This window comes from Amblyomma mixtum, chromosome 3 (assembly GCF_055824585.1).
Source record: "Amblyomma mixtum isolate Tamu chromosome 3, ASM5582458v1, whole genome shotgun sequence".
NCBI lineage: Eukaryota > Metazoa > Arthropoda > Arachnida > Ixodida > Ixodidae > Amblyomma > Amblyomma mixtum.
In genome coordinates this window covers 398,374,949-398,393,576 of record NC_143014.1, presented here as the reverse complement: position 1 = coordinate 398,393,576, position 18,628 = coordinate 398,374,949, and the positions used below count along the sequence as shown (strand labels likewise).

General features: G+C 44.1%; 1 protein-coding gene across 1 annotated transcript in view; it reads left to right on the top strand.

The window, feature by feature from the left end:
- LOC149357305 (uncharacterized) overlaps positions 1–6,309 on the top strand; it is a 28,201-nt gene extending 21,892 nt beyond the window's left edge. The window contains exons 9-10 of the mRNA XM_089584518.1: positions 2,154–5,436; positions 6,118–6,309. The gene's annotated coding sequence lies outside the window, so the exon portion shown is untranslated. The remainder of the gene's footprint in view (positions 1–2,153; positions 5,437–6,117) is intronic.
- The last annotated feature ends 12,319 nt before the right edge of the window (positions 6,310–18,628 follow it).

Here is an 18,628-nt window from a genome sequence, read left to right as displayed (position 1 = left end):
ATGTTGGAAGCCCCAGTTATCCCCTGAAATCCCTGCAGCCACATACGTTGGCACAAAACATGGTAAGCCTCTGATCACTCATCATAAATGAAATTCTGAGATAGCATTTAATATTTCTATAAAGCCAGCAGTGCCAATGTATCAGTATTCAAAGTTTATTTCACAGCTTCATACTGCTTCCATGGTTGGTAATCTGCTCATAGTTTTCTGCCATATATATATGTGTGCGTAACCTCCCATGACCAGTAACCTCTAATGAGCTAGCATTTACTTAAATGCCTCGTGCCACGGCGGCCAGTTTGCTCACAATCTGGTCTGCAGGCTGTGATAACATTGCAAGGTCATGTGACTTAGCTGGCTCACCTGCCACCTATTTTGCTTCTGTGGGGATTATTCGTGGATTTTTCACTCATGGCCAAAGACACCAACGACAGCACTGGTTTTTCTGCGACACTGGCTCCTTAATGCGATTGCATTAACAAATCATAGTTCAAGCATCCACGGCATGGGGTGACGGACTGACCACATTAATCAGATTGCTAGCGGTAGGGGAATTCTTTTACTTGGCATTCAACGGTTTCATCAGTGCACACAGCTACGCTATGTTGCGGTTCACCGGAATGTAGTCCTCCAAGGAAACATCTGGCCAGCAATGCATCAGTGAGGCGTTGCCACAAATCTCCATGCGTCTCATCGTGTGTGTTTCCAAGAGCTTCTTTGTAGTCCGTATGAGCATGCAGCGACTAAAGTAGCGCAGCACACGTGGCACAGAATGTATCAGCTGCACTGTCCGCTCTCTGACGCGGCCTGCGTGTGGTAGCAGCACAAAAAATGGAGTGGACTGGGCAGGCGAAGCGTATCACGTGATCAACATGAACAGCCAGGCATTCAAACTTCTCAAATCACTGCTCTTTGTTTTTTGTTTTAATTTTATTTCTAGATGGTTGCCATTAGGCATAATGAGAAAGTAGGAGAAAGTTAGAAAAAAGAGTGTTAAGAAGCCTCGTTTAAGAAGTGGCAAAAGTTCTCGATAAAGTGATTATCATGTGTCCACTTGCGCTAGTCGCCTGCAACGCCCCATAGCAGGCCTACCCTCCTTAGGAAGCGTCCTCTCATGGAGGCTGTAGCCATGGGGAGACGGTTCGCTCTCAACAGTTTCCCTTTCTCGTGCTTCTTTTTCGACTTTGGATGTTCCCCATTTGGCGAGCGCACAGGCCCTTGTAGGCCGTCCACTTATGGATTCAAAGCTGCTTTTTTATTTCTTTCTAAGGTCGACATGTTCTTTCCAAGGCGGTCTCACGATGGCTGAGATGCTCTTCGATCTCTGCTCTTACTGGAAGCGCAACCCCTTCATATTCCGGGGGATTAACGGCCCCTCCTTGTTTGCCACAACCGAGTGATGCGACCAAAGGTGTTTGTTATATCTGAAACATATTGCCATTGCCCAAGGCATACTCTGACGGTGGCACTGCACTTGTTCATACCAAGCTAGTGTTTGTTGTATCTGTGGGAGTTATAAGTGAGCTCTACTGTATTGCACGTGCATCATGCCACAAACACAACCAGATGCTTTTAAAACAGGCAGGTGCGTGCTGCATGATATGTGCTCTATATACAAAGCATATAAACAATGCTGTTGTGGCTTTGGAGACTCCTGCTTAGTTTACTGTGGTGTGTTTTAATTTTCAGACATGAAGACCATTATACCGAAGACAAGGTAAAATGTGCTTGAGGAACAACCTTTGAAAGGAATGTACTGCTGCGAATACGGGCAGAACCTTACTTTCACTTATTTGCATCTGCAAAGTTAGGTTCATGAGAATCCACCTGGATCTGCCAAGAGAACTAGCCTGACCAGCTGGGCCGAAGTGACAAGCATTGTTAAAGATACTGCAACTGACATTGCATTTTAGCTGGTGGAAAACATCAGTTTCCAATTTTTTCACTCGCAGTTAACAACACATTGCAAGTTGCTCTTCTTTTTCCTATCCATATCCTTTCACATTTTGTGTCTAGAGAAGAAAGGCTATAGAAAGTGTTGTTAGATGTGCTTTTTGTGCATTGCCGTCTACACAAAAACACACATGTTCCGATGCCTGTGGCATTTGTGTTCATTCCAAAGTGACACTCTTTTGCTCTCCGTTATTTTGCAGGCCATTACTGAAAAGCCAATCCGTACAAGGTTCGATAGGAAGAAACCTTCAATACCACGCCTGCCAGCCTTTGATGACTCCATTGCTTGTTGTTCATAACCTGGAAAATTCCATGTGCAGGGATCTCAGTGCATTGTGTCTATTCACAAAGTGGATTAGGAATAGTTTTGATGTAATTGCTTCAATTACAAGGATCTTAATAATGAGGAAAGTGGGCATTACCATAAAAACAATTTTGTTTCGTGAGCAATACAAGTTCTTTCCCTTGAACTGACAACAGGCTCGCTTAAAGGAGAAGGAAGGAGGGAATAACGGGTGGCTGCATAGTGGTCTCTAACAGTTGTTGCTGATGTTGAGGAGGCACTCTGTTTTTTTTGCTCGTTTTGACTCGATAGTGGTTGAGTGGAAACCATTGGTGTGCAATGGTTGACCAGTTTAAATTAAGCTCTTGTTGAGGTTCCCATTTCTGTCGCGGTATTATGAGAACACCAGAAGTTGAACGCAGCCTATTACCTATGTACTCTTGCGGTGTGCTCTCAGTAGAAGAAGTATTAGAATCTCGATATTTGGTCACTCAAAACCAAGCACCAAGAGAGGATTATGCCTGTCATGCAAGGGCCAGTGGTCTTGCAGCTATCTTAGACAAGCCAGGCACTCCACGTAAAAAGGGTTGGTGAGGGGATGGGAGGATACTGAATGGTTATCCTGCATTCCACAAGACAGTGAATGAAACTGGCATATGTTTCAGGGCAGTTATAACATTCAGGTGATTTCGCATATATTTAGAAGATAGGCTGTGCCAGTGTCTGTAGGGTGTTGCACGTCAATTTCTCAATTAACTTTGTGACATGGAGAATAGAAAAAAAATTAGCAGCTGGTGCTCATCTTAAATAAAAGAGAGGCATTGCTTCCAAACCATTATCCTCGGTTAAGAATACAAATGGCAGAAAATGACGCCTTTATTTTTGGTGCAAAGTGGGGTGAATCTGACTCCATTCTATTATTCAGAGATCAAAGCAGGATCTCTGGAACTGAAGAGACGGTCATTCCAAAAGGCGGTGTGCGAGATCACACGAAAAAGAACAAAATCTACTTATGCTGGACACTGTGTGGTTGCTCTGATAAGTGTGCAAATTGATTATTTCATTTATACCATATTCTTTCGTGTTTTTCACTTAAAGCAGAAACATCATGGGTGAATATTGCATGCATTGAAGTAATTTGCCTTTTGATGAATGTGTGATTGACACATCAATTTTTATATTGATTCTTGTTCTGTAGAGCCGCACATATTTTCAAATGCTTGCTGTCGTCACTCAGTGTGACTCCACCACATTGCACTCTTGCTTTGTGTGCTAGTTGGGGCTTTACGAACACTGGGGCTCTGCAAAAGCTGTGCTGTCAATGTTGTGTGACTAATTCATGGTATTCTATTTGCCGGTGTTCACTGGTTTATGGGCATTTTTATGGCTTTGCTGAAGAGTACGCTATGATTCCTTGTGGTTGGTCACAGGTGACTGACCTCATTTTGTCATGTGTGAAGCATTCCTGACCCTGTCCAAACTATGTTTGTTGCTGTGTGCATTTAGCCTGCATCCTGACATCTTCCATTCCATTTTGAGGCTCTTTTAAGAGCAGGCAATATTTGGCTGTATGGGGTGTACCATGACAATGTTTTATTTTAGTTTTCTAATACCTTATGCTGTTCTACACATCTGTAATTGATCATGTATGAACTTCGATTCATAGTCATTGTATCGGCCTGAATTATTTTTGAGGAGGTAATTATTGTATTATGATGTGAAGCCATTTGAGAAAATTTGACTGCCCAATGTTTCTGTATAGCTCTGTGCTCTATTTACCCTGTGCTGTGCTGACCTATTGACGCTCTGCTCTTTACCCTGTTGCCCACGGCAATGCAAGATTTACCAGACCTGTCTAAAACTCCCACTGTTTCTTTCTTTTCTTTTCTGGTTTTGCCGGAGTGAGTTCCTGGCACGTGTCAGGTCTTCATGCCTCACAAAATGCCTGTAAAACTGATTTAGTGTTGCTGTTATTCTCCTCAGAATTATGCAATAGGTGATGACAAGTTATACTTTTATTCTTTATTTCTTGCTATGTTCGCTTTCTCTGCAGCAATGGCCTAGTCATTGGAGTATGCACCATGCATCTATTATGTGCAGAGTTGGAATCTCAGTGCTCGCACTGAGTACCCACCAGTGATGCATTACGCAAGTTTTCCCTCTAGCTCGTGCTGGGTGCAGTGCTTGGAAATGGGCCTTTAACCCCAACCTGTGTTGAAGAAAGTGCCTTTAGCCATGGCCCTCTTTAGCCAACAAAGCTGCCCTTTCACCATCTAACTTATTGTCATCATCGGCTTTCACTCTCATTACTGTCCAATGAGCTCACCTAATCAGCATATTTCCAGAAACGTTTTTTTCCGTGCCATCTATGGTCTTGGAAAAGCCTGTCACCTTAAACCTCTTTCAGAGTGGTGCATTGCAAAGCTTAGCATTCTAAAGCTTAGCTTTTTTTTTTCGCCCAATTTTTTATCCCAAATTTTAGTTGTGGGCCTTGCATGAGTAAATATGTTATGCTCTATCTGCACTTGACACACAGTAGTGTGCTGTTTCAGATGTGCTTTTACTCATTTGGTTAATGGCACTCTTGGAGCTGCTGCAGGGGAAACACCTTGTTGGACATGTTGGCCACACTCGTGGGCAGCTGTAATCTTGGCTGCAAGCAAGCCTCCTGACAATTTTTTACCAGTTGTCATGCTCTGAAAACTTTTTTCCTGCATGCGGTACAAAGGGTGTGAGAGGTCTAAAAAAAAAATCCTGTACCAGTGTGTTTCGTCTGTATGCATAACTGACACTCGTTAGTTAAGCCTGTGTAGGCAGACTTGTACAGTCGTTCCCATGAAGCCAGTTACTGTGCATGCGAACAGGTCTATGAAGTAGCTGTTGGTTTTCTTGCAACAGCTGTCTGATTTTTTTAGATAACCTTGGTTCTTTCATGAGCATGATTAAAGTTCCCATTTGCGTGCAGATTTGAAACTTTGGAATGTTTGCGTTGTAACTAGTTTGTTTTTAAGCTTGCCCTACTGAATTTACACAACCTAGCACAATGCTTGTATGAGATTGTATTCCATTTTCACCGTCTCATCCACATAACACCATGTGAGTTGTAGCACATGTGATCCTGTGTCTTATGCATGTAACCTGTCTTTCACATGCAGGCTTGACCACCAGAGGCTGCAAATTGTCTGGACAAAACTCATCAGGTTAGAATCTGCAGTTTTTCTCCATAAATGCATTCCTGAAGGTTGTCTTGCAAATAGCAGTATGAAGGATACAGAAGTTTCTGTTCATAGAACTGTGGTGAATTATGATGATATTTGCCCTTAATGTTCTGGAAAGTTGTTTTCCATAATTTGTGAACTATTGACCAAAACTATCAGCCCTGTGAGTTCTATGCATTCGATTAAGGACTTGTACAGGGGTCCAAGGCCTCATCATCTTTTAGCCTTTACCTTTCGTGTCCTCTTATGCCCTGTTTAAGGAGCAAATAAAGGAAACAAAAATGGCAGTATGCTGTGTGCTAAACATAGCTGACTGCCATTTGTTCAGTTATTAGGCGCACTTGGGAGGGCTTAGGACTGTGTTTGTCATGATGCCAGTAATGCAAGTGCTTTGAATGGATTTCAAAGGCTACCCTATTTTGTTGGCAAGGATGACATTTTTTGCAGCTGAAATGTTTTCAGCTGCTTGCAGAATTCATTCTAGGGATATCTTTCTTCAGGCCTGAATTCTTAAGGCCGAGCTATTCAATAAAACTTTTTATAACCATCCACAGCTGTTGACAATGATGTACTCCACATTCATCTTTTTTTCCCTAGCTCCAGGTAAGCTGTACAATGTTGGTTCCTCCATTTGATTGAAAGTATTCTTCCTTTACCACATAGGTTCAGTCACCACACAAAGCGACCATGGCGCATCTCCTGTGCAAGATTCAACTGGTCAAAGGCACATATGCACCTACTGCAGCAAGGGATTCAAAAACAGATCTCAGCTGGTTGTGCATCTCCGCGTCCATACTGGTGGTGGTAGCAGCTTTGCACTAAAGGGCCACCTGGAGTCACACCAGCGCACTCACACTGGTGAACATCATTACCGTTGTGACTATTGTGATAAGAGCTTTGCACACCAGAGTACCTTAGTGACACACCTGCGCACTCACACAGGCGAGCGTCCTTACCGTTGCGACTATTGTGATAGTAGCTTTGCACAAAGGGGCAGCCTGGTGGTGCACATCCGTACCCACACGGGTGAAAAGCCTTTTAAATGCCAGCTGTGCCCCATGGCCTTTACATCAAGTGGAAATTTTGCAAGGCATGTTAGATCCCACACGGGCGAAAAGCGCTTCGAGTGTGACTTGTGCGAAAAGAAATTCACTAGCGGGCAAAATTTAAAACTCCATAAAATGGCAATTCACAAAGAAGAGCAGTGGTTTGTGATTCCCATAGTCAATATGTTTTCCTAGCTACCTTTTATGTGCAAGCTAACGAGATTCCAGCTGAATGCCCCTTGAAAGGTGCTGGTAGCCAACCTTCATCATTATTTACATTTTAAGTTTTGTTCACCTTTACGGAGTTTTCAGAAAAGTACATTTCTTGTTCCTTTAGACCACACACTCACTCGCTCCAAGAATTTCCTGAACACAGAGTGTAAGCCTGCTATGTTCATAAACTCACATGAATGGAAATAAAATCAGTCATATGTGGATGGCATCACTTCTTCTTGGAGAGAGACTTTCAAAAACTTTGTACCCAATATTATTGCTGGTGCCATTTGTCAGCCTGCTTCAGTGAAGAGAAATGGGGGGAAGGGACACAACTGTGTCCCTTCCCCCCACAACTATTCTTTTTACTCATGCAGTCTGAGTGGACATATTTTTGTGACGGTCATTATAAATTCACTCGTTAATATCATTGAACCTATTTCTGTCTATATGACAACACAGGAATTTTTGCTCTTGTGCTAATCTTTGTGTGTTTATTCCAGCAGTGCTAGTAGCAGGAATGAGTGGGGAAAACCGGGTATCTGACCTCATATTGATGTGTCTTGTATTAGTCTGCACGCTTTATAACAGTTTTCTCTTCTATGGTATGGAAGCCAACAAAAAGTTCACAAACATCGACATCACCATTTCTCAGAGTGCTATCTCAGCTGGATATAAATAGCATAATATTTGTGGAGCATTATGCCCACACTCATTTTTAGCCTGTTCTGGTTGTCAGGATATCAGCTGTGTGTGACCATTTCTTTTTGTGCTGGCTTCTTTGTTGTGTTAGTGTTACTTGAAAAAGCCTTATTTTTTTGCATAAGGTGTTCATGATAACAAGCTGCAAGGGTCTTGGCTGTTGAAACAAAAATTACTGTGATTAGTGCCTATGAGAAACATCGTAGTCTTGTAGTGTATTGTAATGCTGGTAATTTGTGTCATTTTTGTGAAATTGCTTAGTGCGCATAGTTATTTTAGTGCAGTTTCCATTACACATTGTTGAATACATTCTGGCTTTTTGTAAGGTGTTCATGATAACTAGTTGCAAGGGTCGTGGCTGCTGAAACAAAAAGTGCTTTGATTGGTGCCTATGAAAAACATTGCTATTTTGTAGTGTATGGTAAAGTTCGTAATTTAGTTTTGTTTTGTGAAATTTCGCATGAGTATTTTATTACAGTTGTCAATACAAAATGTTGAATACTGTCTGGCTGTTTGTGAACCCTACTTGACATATTGTGCATTAAATTCAAAAGCAGTGTAGTTCTTTGGTTAGCCTGCATCTTCAAATAGCTGATGTTTCCTTGTTTTTTAGTCTTATGCTTTGAGTGTACACAGACATCATTGTGCCTTGTATCCAGGAAAGAATTTTTATCGTCACTTGTTTCAGCACTTGGTTCTGTTTCCCACAGCAAGTATATCCTTTCTAATGGCATTTCATTTTCTGTGACACGACAGTGGGTGGTAGTTTTGTCGGTTGCTTTGGAGAAAACTTCAAACCTCTCTTTTTTTCAGCCACTGTGCAGTTACATGCCGTTACATCCATCCATTCTGGTAAGAAACATTGAACAACCTTTTCCGAGAATTCAAATTAAATAGCGCCCGCTTTTCTTTGTTGCACGTTGTGAAGTCCTTTCCATTTCTTGCATTCTCATTTTTTGAAGCCCAAGCACAGTTAACCCGTATACACCTCGGGTCCTATGTGTAGTACACCGCTCTTTTTTGTGCAGAAACTCAAAGATTATTTTGTAAAAGCTTGCACCTGCTAACGTAGGTTCAAGAGGGTCTAAACTTTTCCTATGCAAGGATCGCATTGCGTTCGTTGAGTTTTGTGCATTGTATGCATTCTGAAAGATCGCACTGTCTTCTCTGGAGGCCAGTTTTGAAGTTCGGCCCCATTGACTACATTGTAATTCTGCAAGAAAAGCATATAATATATTTGCATTGTCATAAGGGAACCACCACGTGTGATGAGAAATGGAATTATAGTCGACGTAAAATGTTTGAAGAGTTAGCACACTTAGCAAGTGGCGGATGCTCAGCGGTTGTGGTGCTCGTCTGCTGACCCGGAAGATGAAGGTTCGATCCTGGCCGCGACGGTCAAATTACAATGAAGCTGAAATTCTAGAGGCTCGTGTACTGTGCATTGTCAGTGCACATTAAAGAACCCAAGTTGAAATGTCCGGAGCCCTTCACTGTAGCATCTCTCATAGCCTGAGTCCCATAAACCTACCTTAATCAAACACTTAACAAGTAGTGGATTTGCCTTGTATCCTGCACTGTAGGAAAGCTTGAAATTTGGTGTCAAGAAAAATATTGCCGCTAATGAAAGAACCATTTTGAATTGTGAAGTGCAATAAACACTTTATATTGAAAATTACTTCAGTTTTTTTTCATATTTCTGAAGTTTCGGTACATACAGGTTAAGCTGTGTACTCGGAGAACGTGTAGTCTTATGTCGAACGTATACAGCCCAAGGGGTCTGCTGAGCCCTGCAGGCCGGCTCCTCTTGCATACTCAGGGACTCTAATCTTACGAAGGAAGGAGGAATCTAAGTCCTCAACCCTCCCAAGCTTAGGACTGTCAGATATGCTAAAGACCCCTGCTAGATAGCTTGGAAGCAAACCCCTTGTGCTGTATGTGTTTGACAAAGACTACCTTGTGTACTCAAAGAATGATTACAAAGCACATAACGGTTGCAAATACAACTTTGTTCACACAATGCCCTTGTGTGACTGCAATAAAAGCAATTCACATGTTTTTTAGTTCTGGCTCATGATTTCTACATTAAAAAAAAGGGCTAGTAAGCCAGGGCATTAAGGTCATGCTTCTCCCGGAGATTCCAGCAGCTGTTTTAAAATTGAATGAACAAAAGAAGAATCACTTCAGACTCTGCACAAGGTGGGATGGATTATTATCCGTGTACACTACACAACCTTGAAATATTTTTTCATCACAGGTGATGTTAAGTTAGTGCTCGCCCACATACAAGCACGTTTCCTGTGCTACAGAGCCAAAGGAGAGCGATCTCACTACCGGCCTTGAACCACCATGGTAGTTGTGTGCTGTAGTATACTGCGGTGTAATAGAGCACAAATCTTGCAGTCTAGGGCCATCAACTTGTGCCCGATATCAGTTATGGGGCAGGTTTTATTTATCATTGGTGTGAAGTCCACAAGTAGATGAGAAATGAGTACGGGCACAGTTTTGCAGTGGATGTGCATTTGGTATGTTGAAGTTTATTTGCGTCAGGAGTAGCTAGGTCGAATTTCGATGGAGGCAAAATTCTAGAGGCCAGTGTACTGTGCGATGTCAGTGCAAGATAAAGAACCCCAGGTGGTCGAAATTTCCGGTGCCCTTTACTACGGCGTCCCTCATTGACTAGCCGCTTTGGGAGGTTAAACCCCCATAAACTGAGAAGTTATTCATTCAGGCTCAAGTAAATTACTTAAACAGGGTGTTCCACCTAATACTGTGCGAGTTTTAAAAAACAGGCTTTTTGAGTTGGAACGTTTTTTTTTTTCGGCTTTGCACTGTCAAGAGGGAAAGATTACGAGGAGCGGGCAGTGCCGCAGGACAGAGCGCTCGCGCTAGGCCAGCTGACAAGGGACGATTTTGTTCGGGTTTGGTGCCTATCGGATAAGTGCTTACGTACTAATAGCACTGATAAACCTTCGTACGTGCAGGTTAAGCCGGATATAAAATTCAAAGCCTGCAAGGATAGCGATGTGCCGATTGCATTATCGAAACCAGCAGCCAATAGTAATTAATAATAATAATTGGTTTTTGAGGAAAGGAAATGTCGCAGTATCTGTCTCATATCTCGGTGGACACGTGAACTGCATCGTAAGGGAAGGGAGGAAGTTGGGAATAACTTCGACCACCTGGGGATCTTTAAAGGGACACTGAGGAGAAATTGAAGCTGGCTTGTATCGACGAAATACCAGCTCCTGATTACAAAAACGCCACTCATACTGACAACAAAGCTCTTGTAACGTAGAAAAGAGCAAGAACCAAATTACAGGTATCGCCGCCACAGGCCAAACTCGCAAGTACAAGCGTGATGACGTCATAGGACAAAACAGTGTTGCTAGAACCATTGGTTCTAGAAACACTAGAACACGAGAAGCCACGAATCACTGAGGCACAACCAATGCATGCACAAATCTCCTCGACGTCGCCAGATGGCGCCACGTATCCAGCAGCTACGCGCGCGCCTGCAGCATCGGGACCAATAAGCGCCTGCTCACCGGTAGTAGGCGGGCTCCCGGTATTCCGCTAGCGGTAACAAGGTACACGGTATGCTAAAGATGTCTATTTGCTAGAACTTCCTTGACGACTTCGAGAACGGGATCCATCGTAACGCTGGCAAAACGCCGGTGCAAACGTAAACGAAGCGACGGTAGCGACGGCCGCAATAGCCGATAGATGCCTCCAACGTGCTGCCGACGGTAGCTTTTTTTTCGGCTGCTGCCAGGCCGCACTGCTGGCCGTCAGAAATCACGGAGTCTGCGCTACGTCATGTGCACATCATGTGTCATGTCACTTAGTCCTGTGTCGTCATAGGAGAATCCCAAGTTTGAATCAGAGCGGAGGGAAAAACTTTTATGCAAAGCATACTTGCCGCACAACCAAGCTCTTCCTTGCTGCGCCGCGCGCGGCCGCATAGCTACCACTTGACCTACATCGGCGCACCACGTGATATGACGTCACAACAGCTGTGAAAGCTGGGGCTCAACTCGTGCGTTCACTTGCGGACGCGCAGCCTCCACCGGCGGCCTAACTCCCGCTTCTTCCGCTCGGGGCGCTGACGTCACAACAGCTGTGAAAGCTGGGGCTCAACTCGTGCGCTCGCTTGCGGACGCGCAGCCTCCGCCGGCGGTATGCTTCGCATCCTATGCTTAACCATATTTCAACTTCGAATCCAAATTTCTTAGAAATAAATGCATCTTTCGCTGCCGGCCAGGAGGCAACAAAGCCATGAAATGCCAAACTATCGGATTTTGCTCTAAAAAAAAATATTGATAGAGCTCTCCTCACTGTCCCAGTGAACCACAAATACCCATTCGACGTACCGGAAAGATCCAAACATCATGTCCTGAAAGGGGCGTTCATTAGATGTGCATCATAAGGATCACCGGCACGTTTGGACGTGCTAGACGTTTATAGGACGTCAATAATATGATTGTTTTTTAAATCTAAAGTACGTCCATGAAGCATGGACACTAGATGCCTAATATATGATCTCGTGCATGCCCACCAAGCGTGAACAATAGATGTGCAAATTATGTTGATGTCTACCATACGCGGACATTGGCCGCACCATATATCTTCGGCGGCTTTAGTGCCACATTCGAACATATAAGAAAAGCCTGAATCTTAAGATGTGCTCCATGGAATGAATTTATTAAAGTTTTCTTCCATCGGCAATTACTCAGAGCTTTTTGGCGATAATGCAAGACATTGATAATGCGAAACATTGCCATCGTTTGTGATGTAACCAAGACGTAGTGGCGGTTCTGTGACCTGTTGACCTTGAGCTACTTGAGCAGAGCGCGAGACGCATGCAGATTACACTCACGTACGTGCTAGGCCTTCGATCTCGGCGCTCGCGCACACTTTTCGTTTCCTAAACTTAATTACTCCTTAATTATTGGCTTCGGCAAAACATACACATATATTCATGTGGCTGGATATGCAGGAATGTGGCTTGTAGTGCTACTGTGCTATAAAAGGGTCATCTGCCACTTCGTTATTAAGTTGTAATGCACACTCTTATATTGGGTATTTTCTGCAAATCAGAAACTTAATTCTTGCGTATAGCCCATAAAGCACCAATGCTAGTGACTTGTCATTGTTTTTAAAATGGTGCAGTTCTATTACAAAGGTCATTAATTTTTCCTTCCTTGCTTTAGTGCACACACTATTGATTGCAAGCACCTGGTGTATTGCTGTAAGAGGGCTGTATTATGCTTCAGCAGCTATCGATTGCTGCTCTGCAACGCTGGCTATGTAGCTTTTGTGGCCATCCAGTGGATGCGACAAATATCCAACTGCGAGGTCTAGTGCACATCCATTACTAGGGGTAAAGAAGCACTTTTGGTGATCTATAGAATATCTTTAGTGTGTTCCATGGACAAATTAGGATATCCATTAGAAGAACATTATATGATCATCGATATCCCCTGGATGCGACAAATATCCAACCATTTGATCTAATGCACATCCTATGCTAGAGGTACCGATGCATTTCTGATGATCTATGGAACATCGATCTGCTGCATTCCGTGCACTAATTGGGATGTCTATAAGAAGTACACAATATCAAGCACTAGGCATTCCTAGGATGTTCAAAGGACATAAGTGGTTATCAAATTCAACCTTACTACTCATAAGTACAGTTAAACCTCGTTAAGGCGTATCTCGTAGCACTGCAGAAAAACTATATGCAAAGCGGCAATATGCCCAAACTGAAAGCCGCCTGATATATCCACTTACCTGGTAAAAAATGATTCCTGATCAATTTTTTAAAATGTGCACACAAAACCTTTTAACTGCATAGCTACCATTCAGCCTCGAACGCGGCTTGGGCAGGGTATGTAATCCGAAGGCAAAATAACCACTGGTACTTAAGGGTCCTTAAAGGGACACTGAGGAGAAATTGAAGTTGACTTCCATCGACAGAATACCAGCTCCTGATTACAAAAACGCCATTCATACTGACAACAAAGCTCCTGTAACATAGAAAAGAGCAAGAACCAAAATACAGGTATCGCCGCCACAGGCCAAACTCACAGTTACAAGCTTCGTGGCGTCATAGGCCAAAACAGTGTTGCTAGAACCAATAGTTCTAGCAACACTAGGACACGAGAAGCTACGAATCACTGAGGCGCAGCAAATGCATGCTCAAATCTCCTTGACGTCGCCAGATGGCGCCACGTACCCGATAGCTACGCGCGCTCCTGCAGCGCCGGGACCAATCAGCGCTTGCTCTCAGCGGTATGGGGGCTCCCGGTATTCCGCTAACAGTAACAAAGTACACGGTATGCTAAAGGCGTCTATTTGCGAGAACTTCGTTGACGACTTCGAGAACGGGATCCATTGTAACGCTGGCAAAACGCCGGTGCAAATGTAAACAAAGCGACGGCCGCAATAGCCGATAGATGCCTTCAACGTGCGGCCGGCGGTAGCTTTCTTTTCGGCTGCTGCTGGGCCGCACTGCTGGCCGCCAGAAATCACGGAGTCTGCGTTACGTCATGTGAATGTCATGTTTCACGTCACTTAGTTCTGTGTCGTCATAGCAGAATCCCAAGTTTGAATCAGAGCGGCGGGAAAAACTATTTCAACTTCGAATCCAAATTTCTTAGAAATAAATGCATCTTTCGCTCCCGGCCAAGTGGCAACAAAGCCATGAAATGCCGAACTATCGGATTTTGCTATAAAAAAAATATTAATAGAGCTCTCCTCAGTGTCCCTTTAAAGAAGGCAAGCATAGCAGGGGGCAGCAGAAAGGTACGTGGGCGGATAAGATTAAGCAGTTTGCCGGGATACGGCGGCCACAGCTGGCAAAGGACAGGGTTAATTGGAGAGACATGGGAGAGGCCTTTGCCCTGCAGTGGGCGTAGTCAGGCTGCTGATGATGATGATGACACCGCCATCCTGCTGCAGAACATCTGCAAAGAGCCCTTCACAGGCAGCGTGGCTGTCAATACTGAAAGCTTCGCCCTGATTTGAGACACACTGCAGCTTATTTCATTTGGGAAGCACGCTATCCATGAAAACGTTGGTAATATGAGAACGCAATGAGATGGGGCTGGACCACAGCTGCACAGTGGCGCAGATCAGCCGGCAACGCAGCAATGGTAGGTGCGGCGCATGGAGGAAAACTGAAATCTGCTGCAGAAAGGCCAAGTCATATGACAGCGATAAGCAGTAGCTATAGCATTGGGCACATCTGCATGGCCAGGGTCGTGGCTGCTCGTACACCAGCACTTGCAAACAGGTTGGTGACGGGCCTCGGGCGTGGCGGGGACAGGCTGGCACCCCCCATTCCTTACGATGGGAGGGAAGAGTGCTCTTTCCAGATGCAACAAGCAGCCGCAAGTCGGCTAGGCATGTCAGCAACATGTCTTATTATGTCAGTGTGGTGTATGCATTAAGAGCACTCGTGAACTTTCCTTTTAAATAATATGCATTTAAAAAAAAACGGTGCGCTGTTAGTCTTTTGTGCAGCCAGTAGTTTTTTAAACCTTGGCACATCCATATCTTTACCTTCTCTCAGTATTGGTCACCTGCTACAAAACTTGAAAACTGCTCCTAGTGGAATTTTGGCTTGCAACAAAGACTGCTCTAAAATGCTCATGGCCATTCCCTCCTCTGCTTATGCTGTGTGGTGTGTAATATTAATTTTTCCCATGGGCATTGTTACATGTGGCAAGCTGGGTGGTGTATCATCGTTTGCATAAGAACTTAAGGGCACTGAGAAATTCCCTAGGCAGCCGCTTGGCCACCCACTGATTTTAAGGTGATTGCACTCTGCTTTTCAATGAATGCTAAATCCTGACACGGTGATGTCTGCAAATTTTTTTGCCGCCTTCCCCCTCCACCATTTTTTGTCTCCTTCTTTTATTATTTTTTTCTTAGATGTTGCAAGTGCTGTTTTATGCAAGAAGCTTGAATTAGGAGCTTCGAAAAATTTGATTGCTGGTCTGCACACGATTGTCTCCATGTCCAGGTTTTGCGCCATTTCCTAATCCCTGGCATTTATTGGCACTTTCACTTCATTAAAAATTTTGTGTGTGTGTGCTGGCACAAATTTTGGAAAGGTCCTTTTCTAGCGCTTGCAAGTTCTTTCCATATTTTCGTTTTTGATGGGGCTGGAGCTTCATGGCACATCCAGTCCATCAACTATTCCTTGGCGTTTTCAGATACTTTGTCCCATTGCACTTGTGTAGTGTGGAGGAGCTGCCGCTGCTCTCAAGATGCTTTGTCTCCTTGCTTTTTTTCATAGCCTTCTCCGCAGTGCTCAGGTGCATTTGGACAAAGTATCGAAAAATGATGATAGCTTGGCTGGCATTTCCTCTTAAGCCTGTTTCACATGCCAGCGAAAATGCTAGCGAATCCTGTCGCCGCGGCGGAAAAACCTGTTTTGAGTCGTCGCTGCGACGAGCGGCGAGGCTTCAACAAGTTGGAAATTTTCGCTGCGACGCGCCGCTCAATCGCTCAGTCGCTCAGTCTCTGAATGCACTATGGCGTCAGAATTTGACAAAATTATGGACATGTACACCAGGGAATCATTTCAGAAAGTTGTCCAGGATTTATATCGTGAAGAAAAATAGCGTAACACGCATAATTTTTGGGTTTGGGCAGCTGGCGTCACGGTTTTTCTGAAGAAAATGCAATAAAAAGCAACGCGCCCCGTCTGCAACTTTTCCCGCCGTTTTGCGAAGCGACGAGACTCGTCTGCAACTTTTCGCGCCGTTCTGCCAAGCAACGAGCCTCGTCTGCAACTTTTCTCTCCGTTTTGCCAACTTTTCGCGCAGCGATGAGCGACGTTCCTGAACGACAGCAGCTCATTCTGCGGCGTTACCTCAGCAATTTGCACAATGAAGGCGGCTATACTGGCACGGGTATTTAAAATCTGAAAATGACTTGCTACAATTTGAGAGGTCTCTGGCTGCTCGCCATGAGAAATACTCTGTGCGGACGTCAAGGGAGTTCGATGCGGCGTCAAAAGGTGAGGATGCTTCTTGATATCTGTATATATAGTACATGGCGTAACTATTGTAATCGCTCAAAGACTGTTTAATGCAGATTCATTGCAGTGCTGAAATGCAAAATTTTGTTTTCCTTTGTTAAGGAACAATTTGCTGCCTCAGCCTTTCGCGCGTTTTGATGCGCGCGATTATTTCGCGGCTCCATGGACGCTTATTGTTGCGGGTTAATTAATACAGATAATCCATTTTTCTTCTACTTTTTCTTTTCCAGCGCGATTCGTCTTTTCGATGATTCACCGCGGGAACAAAATTGGTCTTGACGTACCGTTTAGAGTGACCAAAGAAACGGTAAAGGTCTGCATGTTTGGAGAAGAATTCTGGAAAAGTGACAACCCAGTACGTACACACTTCTCATTTGGGTATTGCCTGTGTTATTATTATTGTAGTAGCGTCACTGCATGATGGTGCACCTTCGTTGTAATGTGCTCATTCGCCGCATGTCAATGCTGCATTGCGGTGAAGCAACCCTACCGGGGTACATGGATATGTTGTGCTGTGGCGCGTGAAAATATGCGATGTACTACGTGTATTATTATTTCTATGATATGCTGTGTTATTGCTCCAAGAGAGGCTTCAGGACACGCACAGAACGCCCCCGAGAAGGCCAAATATTTTGAGTACATCAAAGAAGTATCGGCGCGTGGCGCGCGAGAGGTTTAATGAGTTGATAGTCAGCGCCCGTGTGTGGCTTTGAATGTTCCGTGTGTCTCGTACCTGCACTGTTCCCTAAACATGCAAGAAAACCAACTAGCCCGCCAATATGCCCTTTAAATTTGTTATAGTTGCTAGTGTCAGTTCGAAGGTATAGTTAAGGCGACCTTCGCCACTAGACTTTTGAGCTGCCAGGAGAAGCCAAACCTTAAAAATGGCTTCGGGGTAAAGTCTGCGTGCGTAGAGCAAGTGCAAAGGAGAGGCCGGGCGGCAACAGATGGAAAGCAGGAGGCGCAGGTTGTTGAGAAAGTGTAGGCACCGAGTGTAGCAGGGAAAGCAAAGAAAGGCTCGACGTACTGTGGCCCGTGCATCTGAAGCGTTGCCTTTCAAATAATATCAACGCATCCGTTGATTGCATGCGTTTCTTTAAGGGGAAAACCCCCTCGCGTCATATTGTCGCGAGTGGAAGAAAAACACTCCTCGTCTTTTTCTTCCACTCGCGACACTTCCACTCGGTCGTGAAAATAAGCTAAACTGACATTTTCCCATTGTTCTGCCCTATCAAGAAATGAGTATGGCTGCTAACACAGAAATCCGCGATCTTTCGCGGGACCGCGGAAAACTATATAAGGGATCTTAATTATGATCTCATACATGGCGCCACTTGTCACAAAACCATTCAAAAATGAACATTATGAAAAACTGTGGAAAACAAAAAAAAAACAGGCTATTTATTACCACAGGGCTATGGCTTCCGCCATAGCCCTGTGGTACTAAATATGGCTGCGTGCAGAAGGGTGCAGCCATGTAACTAATGAAAAGGAGCCAGCACAGCGACATCTATCTCGTGCAGGCTGCATGCATGCAGCTTGCATGGCCTATCTGGTGGTGCTTCACTGTAGATCATGAACCCTAATGATTTTGTCTAGATGCTACCAGTGTGAGAGTAATGTCAATGAACCAGTGCTTCCTCAAGTGTGTTTTGTTGGTCATCATCTGGAACAGTGGACCTGAGATCCACAGGATGAAGGTCACTCACCACAACCTCTAATCGCTCTTGTCTGTATGCCACACTGTTCCAGTTAATTTCTTACTCTGTAATTTCTTAATTGTTGCTAATCAGTTGGCAGCTCACAACAGTGTTGAAACAGTCAAGGGCATACAATATCTCTGCTTTCTTTTAGCAAAAGTTATGCACTTGCATGATGTGGCACTGCAGTCTCCTCCAGTACATTGTTTTCAGGGGACACAATACTGATTTCAGTAATTTATTCTTATATTTAGGCTCCAGCTACTGTGAATGACTGGTCACAGGAGACCTTTGAAAAAAAGCGGCTGAATGTCCAAGGCACCAAAAAAAAAGGGTGCCCTGCAACCTTGAGCCTGAAGTGGATTGAACTGTTCCCAGATTTTAAGGTATGTGTGCATAACAAGCAAGGGTATTTTAGGAGTTCAGCTATGTTTTTCTATATTAATAATACATTCTCA